This window comes from Myxocyprinus asiaticus, chromosome 28 (genome assembly GCF_019703515.2).
Source record: "Myxocyprinus asiaticus isolate MX2 ecotype Aquarium Trade chromosome 28, UBuf_Myxa_2, whole genome shotgun sequence".
In the NCBI taxonomy this organism is placed as follows: Eukaryota; Metazoa; Chordata; class Actinopteri; order Cypriniformes; family Catostomidae; genus Myxocyprinus; species Myxocyprinus asiaticus.
Window position 1 is genome coordinate 1,564,508 of NC_059371.1, and position 20,501 is coordinate 1,585,008.

A 20,501-nucleotide genomic window follows, 5' to 3' on the forward strand; every position below is an offset into this window, starting at 1 on the left:
CAGCCATCTGTTCCCCATCTTCCTCACCTGTTCCCTATTCCCTCATCAGGCACCAGCTTGTATATATACCCTCTAGTTTTCATCACTCTTAGTCAGTTCTTGTCACATGTTACTTATTTACGTTTCCTAGTATGTTCCTGAGTTTGTAGTTGATATTGTTTGGTTCTTTGTATATCTCCATCATCACCTTCATTGAAAGCCTGCGTATAGATCAATCCTCTCTCATCTCTACCACAAACCATGACTATACAGGTGCTGGTCATATAATTAGAATATCATCAAAAAGTTGATTTATTTCACTAATTCCATTCAAAAAGTGAAACTTTTATATTCATTCATTACATACAGACTGATATATTTCAAATGTTTATTTCTTTTAATTTTGATGATTATAACTGACAACTAAGGAAAATCCCAAATTCAGTATCTCAGAAAATTAGAATATTGTGAAAAGGTTCAATATTGAAGACACCTGATGCCACACTCTAATCAGCTAATTAACTCAAAACACCTGCAAAGGCCTTTAAATGGTCTCTCAGTTCTGTATGCTACACAATCATGGGGAAGACTGCTGACTTGACAGTTGTCCAAAAGACGACCATTGACACGTTGCACAAGGAGGGCAAGACACAAAAGGTCATTGCAAAAGAGTCTGGCTGTTCACAGAGCTCTGTGTCCAAGCACATTAATAGAGAGGCGAAGGGAAGGAAAAGATGTGGTAGAAAAAAGTGTACAAGCAATAGGGATAACCGCACCCTGGAGAGGACTGTGAAACAAAACCCATTCAAAAATGTGGGGGAGAACCACTACGCACAGACGTATGCAAGACATGGGTTTCAGCTGTTGCATGTCAAGCCACTCTTGAACAATAGACAGCGTCTGAAGCGTCTCGCCTGGGCTAAAGACAAAAAGGACTGGACTGCTGCTGAGTGGTCCAAAGTTATGTTCTCTGATGAAAGTAAATTTTGCATTTCCTTTGGAAATCAGGGTCCCAGAGTCTGGAGGAAGAGAGGAGAGGCACACAATCCACGTTGCTTAAGGTCCAGTGTAACGTTTCCACAGTCAGTGATGGTTTGGGGTGCCATGTCACCTGCTGGTGTTGGTCCACTGTGTTTTCTGAGGTCCAAGGTCAACGCAGCCGTATACCAGGAAGTTTTAGAGCACTTCATGCTTCCTGCTGCTGACCAACTTTATGGAGATGCAGATTTCATTTTCCAACAGGACTTGGCACCTGCACACAGTGCCAAAGCAACCAGTATCTGGTTTAAGGACCATGGTATCCCTGTTCTTAATTGGCCAGCAAACTCGCCTGACCTTAACCCCATAAAAAATCTATGGGGTATTGTGAAGAGGAAGATGCGATATGCCAGACCCAACAATGCAGAAGAGCTGAAGGCCACTATCAGAGCAACCTGGGCTCTCATAACACCTGAGCAGTGCCACAGACTGATCGACTCCATGCCACGCCGCATTGCTGCAGTAATTCAGGCAAAAGGAGCCCCAACTAAGTATTGAGTGCTGTACATGCTCATACTTTTCAGTTGGCCAAGATTTCTAAAAATCCTTTCTTTGTATTGGTCATAAGTAATATTCTAATTTTCTGAGATACTGAATTTGGGATTTTCCTTAGTTGTCAGTTATAATCATCAAAATTAAAAGAAATAAACATTTGAAATATATCAGTCTGTGTGTAATGAATGAATATAATATACAAGTTTCACTTTTTGAATGGAATTAGTGAAATAAATCAACTTTTTGATGATATTCTAATTATATGACCAGCACCTGTGTATATATCTATATGTTTTTTAATAAAATCAATTATGTTTTTTATACACCAAACATTATATTGACATTTGCTGTCTCAGGTGGTTATAGTAAAATGGCATCATAATAGCTTAGTAATAGTAATATAAAACCATGAGATCTTTATAATGACAGGGCAAGCTGCATATGTCAGATAACTAGCTGTTCACACTTTATATTTTATAAAATTTTATGTTAGTATTTTCAAAGCTTGTTTTATATTTATTTATTTATTTATTTATTTGTGGGCATGGATGTAATGTAATAATTACTTTTTTTTTTTTTTTTTTTTTAAAGGCCTTGGTAGTCAAAGGCCCCTGGGCACTGGCCCTATTGGTCCGGTCCGTAATTCACCCGTGACTAACATCTCCTTTGGTGTTCCATAGATGGAAAAAGTCATGCAGATTTGTAAAAACATTGGGGCGAGTAAATAATTACAGAATTTTCATTTTTTGTTCAACATTTTCTTTACCTCAGCTGGCCAAATTTTAAATGTAAGAAAACAACCATTTTAAAAATGAGCCTAGTATCATCTCAAATTTAATTTGGTGACAGACACTGTCTTTTCCGTCTCTGATGGTCTATGCATCATTCAGTCTCAGACAGTGACAGCTGCCTCATACATAGTGTCCTGTCCTCACCAGCTGTCAATCAGCACATCTACAGTACATCATATTTTCACTGTACACAGAGAGCTATGTTATGAGATAGACATACTGCATGAATATACGGTACTGCTGAGCCTCTGGGCACCTGTCAGCATCACCGCGGGCAGCTGTAATTGGCTGATCACGTGGGCAAACGAGGCAGAATAATCACTGCCACCTGCCAGCCATTAAAGCTCATAGAGCAGAAGACAAAAGCAGCGCTGGTGCTCCAGTGCAGTGAACTTGATTCCCACAAGACATGAATGGCTATTTGTGTGGAATCACAGGAATCAATTATCCTGTGCTGCCCATGTTCCTGTTGCACACTGCCTGCCAAACACCAGGATGAGGAAGCGCATGTACCCTACACACGCTCCCATAGAGGGACAGTAACCCCAGACTAGTCCGAAACACCTTCACTGCACGCCCCCTGCTTTGACCTTTGAACTGTAAGGTCAGTGCAGTACAACCTGTGTTGACAGGACAGTGCAGATGTCCTATCCAGCAAGTGAAAATATTGTTATTTCCAGTTACACACACAAAAATGACCAAGCAAATTTGTATTTACCAATGGGAAAGCCAGCCTGATCTCATGAAATTGACATGACTGTGGTGACATTTTTGCAAAATGATATTACGTTGTGAAATCTCCACTGTGTGATGCTAAAAGTGAGTTAAATGTTCTGCTATACAGGCAAGGTTTTAAGGTTAATGCTCTATTGAGTTTTAAATAAACCAAACTGACCTACTGTATCTACTAGGGGTCTACTAGGTCAACTGTCCCATATTAGCTGGGACGTCCCAGAATGAAGTATTTACCCATTTTTTAGTGGACAACGAAATGTCCCATATTGCAGGCATTGTGTCATATTTTGAAGCCTAAAAACAACCACCCCCCAAACAGTTAAATGCTCAAGGCGGACCCCCATCCTGGATAGACTTTTTTCACATTTCTGGCTTTTTGAACACAGAAGTAATCTATTGCAGGGTAAACATCTATAGCGGTGAATGGGAGACCACAGCAAATATAATTTTTTGCTTACCCATTTGTTTCAACAGCAAAAGAAAAACTTCACTCTTACGTTTCCAGCACTTTAAACAAGAGGAAAAAATAGAGAGTGGTGGTTAATGGCAAACAGAAAAGCGAAGATGCCAAATTTACTGTTACTCCCTCAGCAGCTGTATTAGAAACCCCATCATACTGAGATGATGCAACAAATGATAGAAAAGGAATCATTACTTCCACACTGAAATTTTATGAGACGCAACTGGCTATCAAACATATTGAGCAACACATAACATATAAGTTACACATATGCATTTTCTCAGGCACTTATTGTGTCTAAATAGACGTACAACTTAAAGAATGTGAGTAGAATACTCAAACTGCAATAGTCATATCATACTGCTCATGTGTTACACTTGCTATAGTTTACTTCCATGTTGCTTTTTTGTCAATATAGATGTAAAATGTAAATCAGGTCAATCCCTGAAACAACAGTGCCACCTTGAGTAATGATTAGCTTGTATAATGTGTATGTGTACACGTGTATGGAATACTGATAATTCATCACCATTGTGCAGAAAATCAACATGATATAGTAATAATTTATCTTGTGATAAATAATTATATATGCTGTGATAGTAAACATATATGAAATAATCATAAAAAATATGATTTATGACAGAAGTGCAAATATAGTATATTGAAATACAAGTGCATATCTCAGGTCAGTAACAACCCTATACCCTTTTGGTAATCAAGCAATCAAAAAAAATAAATAAAAAAATACTGTATATATATATATATATATATATATATATATATATATATATATATATATATATATATATTATTTATTTATTTATTTATTTATTTCAGAATGTTTTAAAAATTGTTACACTGTTCATAAGAGGAATGTTGATGAATACTTAAGGTAAAGGGGGTGAAATAAGTTCCCGGGCCGGGTCACTAAAGACCAGAGGTATGCATTTCAGGGATAACCAAGTACATAACATTCCACTGAGAATGATTGGAATTATAACAGAGGCCAAGAGTCTGTGCTATACCCTTTATTTTACATATATCCACATACTGAGTTGGGCTAAAGTTTGTCTTATAGAAGTGATATATGGCGCTTTCAGAAAATCTCTTCACAGCTTGAATGCAACACACAGCTCAAGGAAAATGAGCTCTCTGCAGGGGGCAGTAGATTCAAATAGTTCCTCATCGCCAGTATAAAACTGAATTCCACTGACATGTAGAAGATACCCAGCAAAACTATAGCATAAAGACATGGAGAGTGCTTTTATTAGAGCGCTACACACTTCTTTTAGTGCGCTTGCAAACGGAAACAGCAGCCTTCCTCCCTACACTGTAATCAAGAGCACATCTCATGAAACGTCATTCAGAGCATGTCATTTTGGAGAGGTTGCCATAGAAACTCTCTCCTCCATAGTAGCAGAGCACAGATGAACACAGCAATTTCCTCATACATTTTGTCCTCAAATAAAAGGAAAAAGAAGACAACACACGTTCGTGAGAAAACACACATGCACACACACACATTTTACCCTTTATTCAGGCTTAGATACGTTTTGTTTCTCTTCAATTTTAATATAATAATATTAAATATATATAATATATTATTATTATATAATAATATAATAATATTCTTATTTTTAATGATGCTTTATGTTAACGACTGATTTTATTAAGACATCACATTTCATGAGGGATTACGAGAGTATTCACATGATATATTTGACCTTTCCCGTGACCTATACACAAAGCCATCATCATTCAAATTGAAATTCATTATTCATCATTCAAATTTAAATACATTTCATCAGAATCAAATCAATCTACAATCGTTGTGTGATGACCTTCAGACCATTGTAGGGATGACATCTACTTCTTTTTGGAACGAGTAATCAGAAGTAAAAAGAGTTGAAGAATGTTTATTAATTTGACTGTTCATCAGACCGAATTTAAGGTTACTGTACTCATTCTTCTTTTAAAAATATATCTTTCAAAGAAATTTCAGTAGACGAAAACTTCATGAAACATGAGCTTTATACAGTCTATACTTCACAACCTTGATTTCTCTCATGTAAAAAATCAAATATGGCACAACTGTGAATAAGGTTTTTGTCCGAAAATCCATACTATCATTGAAACTTTGAAAGTTCACAACAGATGTCATTTCAAAGCAACTGTACAGGACATTATGCTAAAACAGAAAATAATGCTGTAATGTCTTATTCATCATTGTGCTATATGATAAAAAATGTGATTGTAAATTGTGCTTTAATAAGTAAATAATTTTAGTTTTTATGCCCCCAAGTGAGCAAGCCAAAAGTGACCGTGGCAAGGAACAAAAACTCCACAAGATGTTGGTTAATGTAGAAAAACAACCCTGGGAGAATCAAGGGTCACTTTGTGGGCCAGTACTTTTCTGGCTAAACAGCATGAATATACAGGTGCATCTCAATAAATTAGAATGTAGTGGAAAAGTTCATTTATTTCAGTAATTCAACTCAAATTGTGAAACTCATGTATTAAATAAATTCAATGCACACAGACTGAAGTAGTTTAAGTCTTCGGTTCTTTTAATTGTGATGATTTTGGCTCACATTTAACAAAAACCCACCAATTCACTATCTCAAAAAATTAGAATACATCATAAGACCAATAAAAAAAACATTTTTAGTGAATTGTTGGCCTTCTGGAAAGTATGTTCATTTACTGTATATGTACTCAATACTTGGTAGGGGCTCCTTTTGCTTTAATTACTGCCTCAATTCGGCGTGGCATGGAGGTGATCAGTTTGTGGCACTGCTGAGGTGGTATGGAAGCCCAGGTTTCTTTGACAGTGACCTTCAGCTCATCTGCATTTTTTGGTCTCTTGTTTCTCATTTTCCTCTTGACAATACCCCATAGATTCTCTATGGGGTTCAGGTCTGGTGAGTTTGCTGGCCAGTCAAGCACACCAACACCATGGTCATTTAACCAACTTTTGGTGCTTTTGGCAGTGTGGGCAGGTGCCAAATCCTGCTGGAAAATGAAATCAGCATCTTTAAAAAGCTGGTCAGCAGAAGGAAGCATGAAGTGCTCCAAAATTTCTTGGTAAACGGGTGCAGTGACTTTGGTTTTCAAAAAACACAATGGACCAACACCAGCAGATGACATTGCACCCCAAATCATCACAGACTGTGGAAACTTAACACTGGACTTCAAGCAACTTGGGCTATGAGCTTCTCCACCCTTCCTCCAGACTCTAGGACCTTGGTTTCCAAATGAAATACAGAACTTGCTCTCATCTGAAAAGAGGACTTTGGAACACTGGGCAACAGTCCAGTTCTTCTTCTCCTTAGCCCAGGTAAGACGCCTCTGACGTTGTCTGTGGTTCAGGAGTGGCTTAACAAGAGGAATACGACAACTGTAGCCAAATTCCTTGACATGTCTGTGTGTGGTGGCTCTTGATGCCTTGACCCCAGCCCATTCCTTGTGAAGTTCACCCAAATTCTTGAATTGATTTTGCTTGACAATCATAAGGCTGCGGTTCTCTTGGTTGGTTGTGCATCTTTTTCTTCCACACTTTTTCCTTCCACTCAACTTTCTGTTAACATGCTTGGATACAGCACTCTGTGAACAGCCAGCTTCTTTGGCAATGAATGTTTGTGGCTTACCCTCCTTGTGAAGGGTGTCAATGATTGTCTTCTGGACAACTGTCAGATCAGCAGTCTTCCCCATGATTGTGTAGCCTAGTGAACCAAACTGAGAGACCATTTTGAAGGCTCAGGAAACCTTTGCAGGTGTTTTGAGTTCATTAGCTGAATGGCATGTCACCATATTCTAATTGTTTGAGATAGTGAATTGGTGGGTTTTTGTTAAATGTGAGCCAAAATCATCACAATTAAAAGAACCAAAGACTTAAACTACTTCAGTCTGTGTGCATTGAATTTATTTAATACACGAGTTTCACAATTTGAGTTGAATTACTGAAATAAATGAAGTTTTCCATGACATTCTAATTTATTGAGATGCACCTGTATTAGTTATTTATGTGTAGAACAATTCATGGTTTAAATTAGTAAACTAGGTAAATGTTAGGGGCCAATGTTTAAACAAAATTATGTTCTATGAGCTGTAAGATTAGTGACAAAGTCTTTGAAGTCCATCCAGTATTAACGTCATGGTTACTTGTGTAACCTCCGTTCCCTGATGGAGGGAACGAGACGTTGTGTCGATGTAGTGACACTAGGGGTCACTCTTGGGAGCCCGAGACACCTCCGGTCTTTGATAAAAGGCCAATGAAAATTGGCGAGTGGTATTTGCATGCCACTCCCCCGGACATACGGGTATAAAAGGAGCTGGTATGCAATCACTCATTCAGGTTTTATGCTGAGGAGCCGATACAAGGTCCGGCCATTTCAGGGGTAGTTCAGCATTGTGGCAGGAGGGACACACTCCGTTCCCTCCATCAGGGAACGGAGGTTACACAAGTAACCATGACGTTCCCTATCTGTCACTCACTCGACGTTGTGTTGATCTAGTGACACTAGGGGTCCCTATATGAAACGCCACAATTGGCTGAACTGTGTTACGTGAACTGGCGGTGTGTGGTGGGCAGACTACTGTGTGCCTCATAGCCAGCACACCAGGTCGACACGTAACCTCCCCCAACATAGTTATGAGTGTCGAATGGCCCTTTGGGGACAAGTCGACTACTCAAGAGATAGAGACAGGCTTAACCCAGTCGTGGCTTCTTTTCCCCTTCTCTTTTTCCACTCCCTAAAAAAGAAGGGGGATTATCCAACTGGGCCACCAGGTTTAGTCGGGGGGTGTCCCTCCCAAGGGGAAGACACTGCAGAGACCACACCTCACCCAAAGAGAGGGGGGGATATTTAAGTGGAAGAATACGTCACATGGTCTTTCCGACCATGTGGAGAGTCTTCAAGGTAGATCCTACCCAACGGGGGAGGAGTTACTACGAACATGGAGACTGGTGCAGAGGGGCTCTGCCCAAGGAAGACGCAGTTTGCCAACAGGGAAACAAATTAGCGGAAGATATATATCGCATGGGGTTAGCCTTACAGGGAACCGCCACATGCGGAGCACCTACCCCAGAACAGGGCTCTTAGCATGTTTCGGAGTCTCTCCGAAAACTCGACTGCCACAGGGCTCGGAGGAAGTCAACCAGGGAAAAAAAATTGTGAACACTACTGGGAATTAATGGCGCACGTCTTCAGCTCAAAAGGAGGTTGAAGGTGCTGTGTGCAAGCGATACACCCGGCCGACTATCCCGGGCTTATCCGCTTGTATTGCGTGCCACTACCTGAGATGAAACCGGTTCCACCTGGAGGTTGTAGAACCTTGAAAAGGTGTTGGGTGTTGCCCAGCCTGCTGCTCTGCAAATGTCTGTTAGAGAGGCACCCCTGGCCAGGTCCCAGGAGGCCGCTACACCCCTGGTAGACTGGGCTCGTAGCCCTACCGGGGGCGGCATGTCCTGGGCGTGATATGCCATATTTATGGCGTCAATGAGCCAGTGGGCGATCCTCTGCTTGGAGACTGTGCATCCTTTTCGCTATGCACCAAAGATGACAAAGAGCTGCTCAGAGATCCTAAAGCTCTTCATGCGATCCAAATAGATGCGTAAAGCACACACCGGACACAGCAACGACAGGGCTGGGTCTGCCTCCTCCTGGGGCAGCGCTTGCAGGTTCATCACATGGTCCCTAAAAGGGGTCCCCGTGGGAACCTTGGGCACATAGCCCGGTCGGGGTCTCAGGATCACGTGAGAGTAGCCCGGACTGAACTCCAGGCACGTTTCACTGACAGAGAACGCTTGCAGGTCTCCTACCCTCTTGATGGAAGTGAGCGCAGTCAGGAGGGCAGGCTTCAAGGAGAGTGCCTTATGCTCGGCTGACTGCAAAGGCTCAAAGGGGGCTCTCTGTAGACCCTGAAGAACTACAGAGAGGTCAGATGAGGGAACGAGGCACGGTCTGGGGGATTCAGCCTCCTGGCGCCTCTTAGGAACCTGACGATCAGGTCGTGCTTCCCTAAGGACTTACCGTTGACTGCGTCGTGGTGCGCTGCTATGGCGGCAACATACACCTTCAAGGTGGAAGGGGACAGCCTCCCTTCCAACCTCTCCTGCAGGAAGGAAAGCACTGATCCGACTGCGCATCTCTGGGGGTCTTTCCGTCGGGAAGAACACTACTTAGCGAACAGACGCCACTTAAAGGCATACAGGTGCCTCGTAGAGGGGGCCCCAGCCTGAGTGATCGTGTCTACCACCGCAGGTCCAAATCAGCTGGACCACCTGAGGGTGGAGTCTCCACTCTCCCCTGAGGGTAACCTGTTGTGACAGCGCGTCCGCTGTTGTGTTGAGGTTGCCCGGGATGCAAGTGGCTCACAGCGACTTGAAGTGCTGCTGACTCCAGAGGAGGAGACGGCAGGCGAGTTGTGACATACAACGAGAGTGCAGACCACGTTGGCGGTTGACATACCAACCGCCTGTCTGAACTAACACATGCTTGCCCTGGATCAATGGTCGAAACCTCCGCAGGGTGAGCAGAATTGCCAACAACTCGAGGCAGTTGATGTGCCAATGCAGTCGCGGGCCCGTCCACAAGCCGGCGGCTGCGTGCCCATTGCAAACAGTTCCCCAGCCCATTTTGGAGGTGTCTGTCATGACTACGATGCGCCTGGAGACCAGTTCTAGGGGAACACCTGCCCATAGAAATGAGAGGTCAGTCCAAGGGCTGAAAAGACGGTGACAGACCGGCGTGATGACCACGCGATGTGTCCCGTGGCATTATGCCCATCTCGGGACTCGAGTCTGAAGCCAGTGCTGAAGCGGTCTCATATGCATCAACCCGAGCGGGGTGGCCACCGCTGAGGATGCCATATGCCCCAGGAGCCTCTGAAAAAGTTTCAATGGAACTGCTGTTTTCTGTTTGAACGCCTTCAAACAGACCAACACCGACTGGGCTTGCTCGTTTGTGAGGCGCACTGTCAAAGAGACTGAGTCCAACTCCAAACTGAAAAAAGAGATGCTCTGAACCAGGAGGAGCTTGCTCTGAGGTGTGAGAGCACCAAGTCCCTGTGTGCACACAACATGTCCCAAGAGTGAGCTAAGATTAGCCAGTCATCGAGATAGTTGAGAATCCGCCTTTTTTCGGTACAATGAAGTAGGGGCTGTAAAACCCCTTCTTCATCCCAGCCGGAGGGACAGGTTCTATCGCGCCATCCCGTAAGAGGGTAGCAATCTCCGCGCAAGGTAGCAGCACTTTCGTCCTTCACCAAGGTGAAGTGGACACCGCTGAACCTGGGCGGGTGCCTGGAGAACTGAATCGCGTAGCCGAGTCGGACGGTCCGGACCAGCCATCACGATGGATTGGAAAGCGCAAGCCACGTGTCCAAGTTCCGCGCAAGGGGGACCAAAGGGACAACGTCATCGGATGTACCAGCAGGTGGGGCCTTGCGGCGGGGCGGAGCTCGAGGTGCCACACCATGTCGTGGCCGTGCTGAGTCTAGGGACATCGAAGCACTTACCTGGCTCCTTGTGACCACCCCTGGAACAGCCTGGGATGGAGAAGGAAGAGGCCTGTCCTCGTGACCCGTGGAGACTGTCACATCGGGGGCGGATTTGTGCCACAGCTGGGCGCTCAGGGGCGGGAGACCGCCGCTGGAGTGCCAAACCTGCCAAACAGAGTGGTGGACGGTGGTCGTGATGACGGCCATGCACACCGGATACGTGACCCAGGGAACAAGGAAACTGCTCTTGCTGAACTCTTGAGTACTGCAGCCACTTGGGCATGCAGCGCAATTAAATGCAAAGGTAACAAAAAGATGGAGAGATCTGCTTACCAGCTCCAGAGCAGCGGGTTTTGTCGTCCCTGGGTCGCCCATCTCAAGGGCGCTTTGAAGCCTTTCACGGGTTCTGGGCGGCCGCGAGACGGGTGGCATCTGCTTCCTGCGGTGGGCTCCATGCCGGGGCCGGGCCAAAGGGGCGGGCTGTGGTGGAGCCGGTGCAGTCACCGCAGGGGGACGCCCTTGGCGACGAGCAGACGGGGTGCAGGATCTTGAGCCGCGCCAGGGCAGGACATGCCGGATAGCCTCCATCTACTGCTCCACCGTTGAGAACTGCTGGGCAAAGTCCTTGATGGTGTCACCGAATAGGCCAGCCTGGGAGATGGGGGCAGCAAGGAATCGTGTCCTGTCAGCCTCACCCATCTCGACCAGGTTGCGCCAAAAGTGCCGCCATGACCTCCATCACTCGGAGAGCGAGGTCGGTCACCAAGCGTAGTTCCTGCATCAATCCTGGGGCGGAACTACCCTCGTGCAGTTCCTTTAGCACCTTGGCGGACTTGTAGGAGAGCCATGGCGTGCAGGGCGGAGGCGGCTTGTCCAGCAGCACCGTAGGCCTTGGCCGTCAGAGACAACATAAACCTACAGGCCTTGGACGGGGGCTTTGGGCACCCACGCCAGGTGGCAGCGCTCTGCGGGCATAGGTGCACCGCGAGCGCCTTTATCCACCGGGGGATTGCCAAATAGCCCTTGGCTGCCCCACCATTGAGGGTAGTGAGGGAAGGGAAGCTGAAAAGATCGGGACCAGGCAGTAAAAAAGTGCCTCCCACGACCTTGTCAGCTCTTCATGCACTTCCAGGAAGAAAGGAACGGGGGCGTGGCATGGCTTTAAGTGGTGCCAGGAGCCCAGGAACCAATCATCGAGCCGCGAGGGTTCAGGGAAGTGCGGAGGGTTCCACTCTAGCCGATGCTAGTGGCTGCCTGGGAAAGCATGTCGTCATCTCCATGTCAGTCTGTGACTGGGCAATCGTCCCCGAAGGGAGGAGCCCAGCTGAGGCTTCTGCATCCGACTGGACGAGCCCGCTCTCCGATGCTGTGCTCGAGAGCTCATCACTTTCGCGGGCTCCGAATAAGAGGTCGAACTCGCCGTGAGACGAGCCGGCGGACTCATCCGGAAGCCCGATCGGGGCAGACGAGCGTGCTGGGGAATGGGAGGTCCACGGGGGGATACCCGGCAGAGGCGGTCCCATTGGGGTCCCCAAATCGCTCCGTGCTAGCCGAGCTGGCCTCATACCCGTGTTAGTGAACACGAGTAATTTTTCCAACAATTGTTTACAGACAGATTATTTCACTTTTAATTGACTATATCACAATTCCAGTAGGTCAGAAGTTTACATACACTAAGTTAACTGTGCCTTTAAGCAGCTTGGAATATTCCAGAAAATTGTCAAGCCTTTATAAAATTAGCCAATTAGCTTCTGATAGGAGGTGTACTGAATTGGAGGTGTACCTGTGGATATATTTTAAGGCCTACCTTCAAACTCCATGCCTCTTTGCTTGATATCATGGGAAAATCAAAAGAAATCAGCCAAGACCTCAGAAAAACAATTGTGGACCTTCACAATTCTGGTTTATCCTTAGGAGCAATTTCCAAACGCCTGAAGGTACCACATTCATCTGTACAAACAATACTACGCAAGTATAAACACCATGGGATCACACAGCCATCATACCGCTCAAGAAGGAGATGCATTCTGTCTCCTAGAGATGAATGTAGTTTGGTGCAAATCAATCCCAGAACAACAGCAAAGGACCTTGTGAAGATGCTGGAGGAAACAGGTAGACAAGTATCTATATCCACAGTGAAACGAGTCCTATATCAACATAACTTGAAAGGCTGCTCAGCAAGGAAGAATCCACTGCTTCAAAACTGCCATTAAAAAGCCAGACTACAGTTTGCAAGTGCACATGGGGACAAAGATCTTACTTTTTGGAGAAATATCCTCTGGTCTAATGAAACAAAAATTTTACTGTTTTGCCATAATGACCATCGTTTGGAGGAAAAAGGGTGAGGCTTGCAAACCGAAGAGCACCATCCCAACCGTGAAGCATGGGGTGGCAGTATCATGTTGTTGGAGTGCTTTGCTGCAGGAGGGACTGGTGCACTTCACAAAATAGATGGCATCATGAGGAAGGAAAATTATGTGGATATATTGATATATTGTGAATATATCAGTTTTGTGAATGAATCTACACGTTCTTTGTTCAACTACCTGCTACAGTCACTCCCTATAGATGTCTCCCTCTCTTATTTCAAGCAATTTGAAAGCATAGCAAAGTCTTTCATTTGGAATGGTAAGTGTCCCAGATTACATTTCAGTAAGCTGCATAGGCCGATTGACAAAGGTGGGCTAGGCCAACCCAAGATTTTGTTTTATTATTATACGTTCGGTCTCAGATATTTTGCTCATTGGTCACTTCCACCTGAAATAGCCCTCCCTGGTTTTGTATTGAACAGGAAGTTCTTGCCCATATTTTGCCATTGCAAAGCCTTTCTATCAATCTAACCGGAGAAGATAAATTACACCCTGTTATCTTTCATTTGCACTTGGTATGGACAAAAGTGTCCAGAGTGTTTAATTCGGATATTTATCTAAATGTTGCCTCGAGCTTATAGCTGAACCCCAAACTACATATTAATAAGTCCCCTTTCTGCTGGTCAGAGTGGATTGGGAGGGGGGTTACTACACTCTGTGACCTATATGATAGTAGTGTGTTGTGATCCTTTGAAAATTTGGATCAACATTTTGAGATCCCCAGATCTCAGTTTTTTTGGTATCTACAGCTGTGCCACTTGCTCTGTACTATTTTTGGGAATAGCATACACCCCCCTAAAGCAGCAGATACTATGAGATTGGTGATTATTGCTTTTGGAAAAGGTCATGAGGCATCAGTGTATTACTCCCTGTTAATTCAGAGTCTGGGGGATGGAGCCTCAACCACTCTCAAGAGATTATGGGAGAAAAATTTAAACTTGGAATTGGAGGAGGGAGAGTGGGCTAGGATTCTAAAAACGTCAAGACTGCACCTAGAGACGCAAAGGTGCGCCTTATGCAATTCAAGATTTTACATCGGTTCTATTGGACCCCCTCTAGATTGTATAGGCTTGGTCTTAAAGACACACCCACCTGATGGCGATGCCACTTAGAGGATGGAGACATGACCCATGTCTTTTGGGGGTGTGTTGAGATCCAGGAGTTTTGGTTAAAGGTTCAGAGTCTGGTGTGCAATTCGATTAGGCACTCGGGTATTATTTTGCCCCAGACTCTGTATTTTGGGCGATGGGGCGGTCACCGACATTGAAAACAGACACATAAAGAGTTGGGTCTTAACCAGTGTCATGATCGCTAGGCAGATAATTTTAAAGGGCTGGAGGTCGGCTGGAGCACCCTCTTTTCAGGAATGGTGCTTGGAGATGGGAAGGGTGGTGGCCTTTGAGGAGGGGTCAGTTAGAAAAATGGGGAAGTACAGCATGTTCGTGGAGAAATGGGGCGGGTATATGTCATGTATGGATGGTGATTATTATTATTATATTTTGTATTTGTTTATTTATTTATTGAATTTTTTATTTTTTTTGTGCGTGTGTGTCTATATCATTTGCGACCAATGGGATGTTGTTGGGGTCAGGGTGGGATTGGGGATTGGGAGGGGTAATAGTGGGGGTTAAGATTGATTCTGTGTGTATATGTTTTGTTTTTCTGTGTTCAATATCAATAAAAATGGTTAATCTGAAATGTAAAAAAAAAAAAAAGATGCCAGTGCTAAGCGAACCAGGACTAAATGTATAATTTTCTTTTTTGGTCCGGACCAAGAGAACCAAAAGAACCAAACTACAAGTGTGAACACACCCTAGTTACACCAGTTCTGTCTGGAGGAATGGGCCAAAATTCCAGCAACTTATTGTGAGAAGCTTGTGGAAGGCTATCCAAAACGTTTGACCCAAGTTAAACAATTTAGAGGCAATGCTACCAAATAATAACAAAGTGTATGTAAACTTCTGACCCACTGGGAATGTGATGAAAGAAATAAAAGCTGAAATAAATCATTCTCTCTACTATTATTCTGACATTTCGCATTCTTAAAATAAAGTAGTGATCCTAACTGACCTAACACAGGGAATGTTTTCTGCGATTAAACGTCAGGAATTGTGAGAAACTGAGTTTAAATGTATTTGGCTAAGGTGTATGTAAACTTCTGGCATTTCCAGAAGAATTCCAAATTTATTTATTTATTTTTTTCAGAATAACATTTCTAGGCTTAACCAGAATATGGACTGTAATCAGAAAATATTGTACATGTAAGTGTTGTCACTATTGTCACAGTGTGCTAAAATAGATTGTTTTGGACTGATAGCTTTGAATCAGACTTTTACACACTTCTTCCAGATAATAACTCAATGCTATATAGAGAGTCCAGTGTCAATGCAGGTCATACAGTGTAAGTGTATGTCCGTGTTGTCTCATGATCCAGCTTCATCAGTCTGTTTGAATGAGGGATTACAGGAAGAGTAGCTCTAGGCACTTTATCTCTGTGCACAGCCACTGTGCTACGCAATTATCACTCACAGAGCATGCGCTCTCGCTGCTGCTCCGGCTCGCAGTTATAATGCTGCACTGGACCTATAATAAGAGCACAGTCACATTATTACCTCCAGCCTGAAGCACCTCCACCCGCAACTCTTCCAGTCCAGCGCATCACAGTGTAACCCCCACTTCCTCTTTTGTGTGGTGCAAAGACCACCAGAAAATAGATTCTCTTACATGCTTGCTTTACACTTCTAACAGTCCTGACAACATAAATCTCTGTGTTTGTATTCATATAATTGTCCTGTAATTTCATCTGCAGTGATGTTTATAATAAATGTTTATAATGTGTTGTGTCTGGATCACTTCTGTTCTGGTAAAGAATATGTAAAAACACTTTTATAGTTGCAGTACTTCCTGTAATTGGTGTATTCCTCATCTTCAATCCTAGACAGAATCTGCAGAATTTTGTTGCATTTTCTGTGCTGGTTTTAAGAGGGAAATCTACTAAATTCTGCAGAATTGACTTACTAAAATGTTTAAATCTTCTTCTTTTTCCTTCGGCTGCTCCCGTTAGGGGTCACCACAGCGGACCATCCATGATCTGCATATTTGATTAGCACAGGTTTTACGCTGGATGCCCTTCCTGACGCAACCCCCAGTTAATTTGTTAAATACACATCCAAATTAACCAAAAATGTTAATAAACAAAATTTAAATATATAAGGAAGCATTATCATGTGATGCAAATAAATGTTCTTGAAATCAGAGTGTTTTTTGTTTTTTTTTCATTGGCAGGAATTTGAGTGTGTGTGTGTGTGTGTGTGTGTGTGTGTGTGTGAGAGAGAGAGAGAGAGAGAGAGAGAGAGAGAGAGAGCTTCTCGTTGCATCATCACTCGATTCCTTTATGTCAGCACTGCATGTTTGGCTCATAGCAAAGGTAAAAAAAAAAAAAAAAAAATTTATTTCATATGCTTATGGAGAAGATAATTGATGTTTTAAGTGTCTCCATGCAAAGCGTGGGTTACTTACATAATTAGATATTTTGTTCCTCCAGACAACGCATAAGCTGAATGTTAATCTGAATGCATTGGTTAAATCAGTTGGGTTCATCATGAATATTTTCCTTTTCCATCCAGATCAGTGTTTTCATAGATCTCCTGTAATGCTTTGACTTAAACCGGAGAACATTGTTAACAAATAAAAGGAGAGGTGTGTCATTTTTTCAGTGTTTAAACACTTTCTTCATGCCAAAATTAATGTAAACCATACACAGGATGATTTCCTCACTGGGGCTTAAAACATTGCTTTGTTTTTGAATGCTTGTAAGGAATAGTTCCCTGAAAATATAAAAATTATGTCATTATTAACACACCTTGTTGTTTCAAATGCAAATGTTTTTCTTTCTTCCATGGAACAAGTTTTTTCCAATGTTTATGCTGCTCTTTTCCATACAGTAAAACCATACAGTGACCAGGGGCTGTCAAGCTCCAAAAAAGACAAAAAGAACCATTCCAAGTCTTCTGTTTGAGGAACATATCCAAACTTCAGATATATTCTGATATACAACAGTTAGTGGCGGTCCTCGAAATCTGATTGGACGAGAGAAGTTCGAAGGGTACTGATGTCACAGAACATCAGCATTCGGATGCGTCACTGTTTGTATCACTCCACTTGTGTTAGTTCCGTTCTAAACTAAAGAGTAAGAGCAGCGCAGATGTGTAAAGAGCTAGATGTGTCTCTTTACATATATTTTTGTGACATCTCAGATTTTAGCCAGCAGGTGGTGACAAAAGACCATTTTTGTATGTAATATGAGCCAGTTGAGTTGTGCATTGAGTCAGCATCAGTCAGTCAGTGTTTTCATTCATCAGCACTTTGTGATCAGTCAGATAACTACTACACTACTAAAGCAGGGAAATAGCTTTAAATGGCTTTAAACTAACAACTTCAGCATTAAGGCTCATCACAGCTGAGAAGACCCTGTTTCCACCTAGTATTAAGATTCATCTCGGGTGATCTGATCACATGTAGTCAGGTGAAACACAACACTGTTTACACCTGGTCGTTTAAACGAATCCCCTGTAACCACTTGTGAATGGATTTGGAGGGGAGGGACTCTGTTTCATGACGACATACATCAATCACTGTCAGTGTATTACTTCATGATAATAAACCACAACAAATCCAGAAAAGACAAAGAAAGTGCGGAAAAAAACGATGTGCTATTTCTTCTAGATTCAGCTGAAATTTAATCTAAGCACAAATGCAACATTTAGAGCAGGATTGTCTGTTATTTTAGTGGATTAGTGGTATCAACCTGAGCTGCAGATGTTTGTGCTTCTCATAAGTGTCCCTGCATGTTGATGTCAGACACACTGAAAAAGATTCATGAAGTTCTCATGCTTGTGTATACAGTACATCCGCTTTTTAAAAATATTCAATCGGATGGTTATTTCCTTTTAAAACCGCTCATTACTGGCAAAGTTTAAACTCTTGTTTTAGCGCAGTGGTTGATTGACAGGTGAGGGGTTGAGCTTCTCTGCTGCTGGCACACATACAGGACGGATTAGCATTTATACCTCAAATGTGATGCGTTCATATGTGTTTGTGACCACATTCGTATGTGGTTTTTGTGATCCGATCACAAAACGTTTTAGACCCCGTTTAGACCTGTGTTTAGCGCTGACCACATGTGATTGGTTCACCAATAATGCATCATAATACCAGGTGGAAACGGGGTCAGAGACACAACAGACTGATTAATTATACAAACTTAAGGCGTCTTACTGGAATCTCCATCATTGGAGAGGACATACTGTTAAAATGGCGGAGGAGATTACAGTTTCTATAGTAAATGACTCTTGTGCATCGGCTACCGCAAAATAGGGAGGAAAACCCCCTGCTTGAACGGTTATTTTTCCACAGAGAAAATTGGATGTATTTGACCAAAATGACATTATCTTCAGAAAGCTGACAAAAGCCCTATTTGGACGGCAATTGTTTCTCAGGGTGACGTCTGTAAAAGTAAATTTTCATGGCTCCTCTGTGATAAAACTCATGCGTTCAGATGACAATTAAATCACAGTGGATGAGCGAGACCTTTTGTTGATCACATGACTGCAGTTGTTATATGGAAAATTCATCAATCCACAAACTGTCCTCTGTATTTGCGTATAAATATGTTTGGAATTACACTAAAGTGAAAATACAATTTTTAAAGCATGAGGGAACATGTGGACATTTACAGTGTACATTTTCACATACAGAGCAAGCCAAAATTCTTGTGAAGAGCAGTTAAACGAATCAAGAAACTGTAGGGACAAGACTGTTTATCAACACAGCCAAATAAATCTGTCAGTGGGGGTACGCATGTTTCGTCACCCACATCACCTTAGTTGCGCCACTTGCATGCTCTCTCTTAAGCACACGCAAGGAGATATAGAAGCCACACATATCAAGGACAGTAAAGATAGTTAAAATTTGAGGAGCTATGGTAAAAATGTTTCTCTTATGTTTTATCTATCAAAATGACGGACATCATTTGGAATTATCTGTCAGTTTAAAAAGAGGTGGAAATGAAACCTTTTAAATAAGATAGACATTAACCTGGCAACTTTTCTGGGACTACTCAACCTGTATAAATGAGTGGTTATGCAAGCCCTATGTATAAATGTATTTAGTAAATGTTTCTACATTAAAATGTGATATTTGCAATTTTATTACATTGCTGCCATAATAATGGGCCATTTCAAAAGTTAATGTGATCTGGCTCTCGTTTTTCTTTCCCTTCTACTTAAGAGTTCCCACTCACTGTGGTGGAGCTGTGACGTAATTTTATTCATGTGAATTATTTAAAAAATTTTTGTTACACAATCTTCCAACTTGCACAACTGTCCATAACCGCCAGAGCTGTTACCGCACGCAGCGCAAACATACGGCACTTAGCAGTGGTCAAAAATTACCTCATGTCCCCTTGTAAAATAATTGCCGTCCGAATAGGGCTTAACATACTACAGCATCCCTGCTTGAGAGTCGCGACAAACTCAGGTAATCGCACATGCTCTTTCTCTCTCTCTCTCTCTCTCTCTCTCTCTCTCTCTCTCTACACACACACACACACACACACACACACACATACCCTTGTTTCTCCAATAACTTGTTAACATAAGCCGTGATACTAGTTCTAAAGTTACATTTTTGAGAAGCTTGGACAAATCATTTGGTTTGAACCAGCAACGGCAGATTCTGATCCGTCACGTAAGAAAGTAGTTCCATGCACAAATGCATTTTTTGTGACCGTACTCAGTTTTTCAAAAAAAAATTATTTACTTGTTCATTGAACTGTTGTATATAAGCAATATCACAAGAGCAAGAGTGCGATATGGCTCTACATCAGCACTGCTGTGATTACCTACAGCACTCGGCCTGCAGCCGAATCCCAGCAGTGCTGATGTAGGGCCATATCGCACTCTTGCTCATGTGATATTGCTTAAATATTCATGCCCATATCTCTCAGAACTCATACTTGTACTTGAGCAATCTTAAACATGGTGTGTCAAGATTTAGGTTTCTTTAGGTTTGATGTCAGTAATGCCAAACACTGTTGTTTCTTATGTGTCTCTTATGTGTCTCAATGTGGCAAGT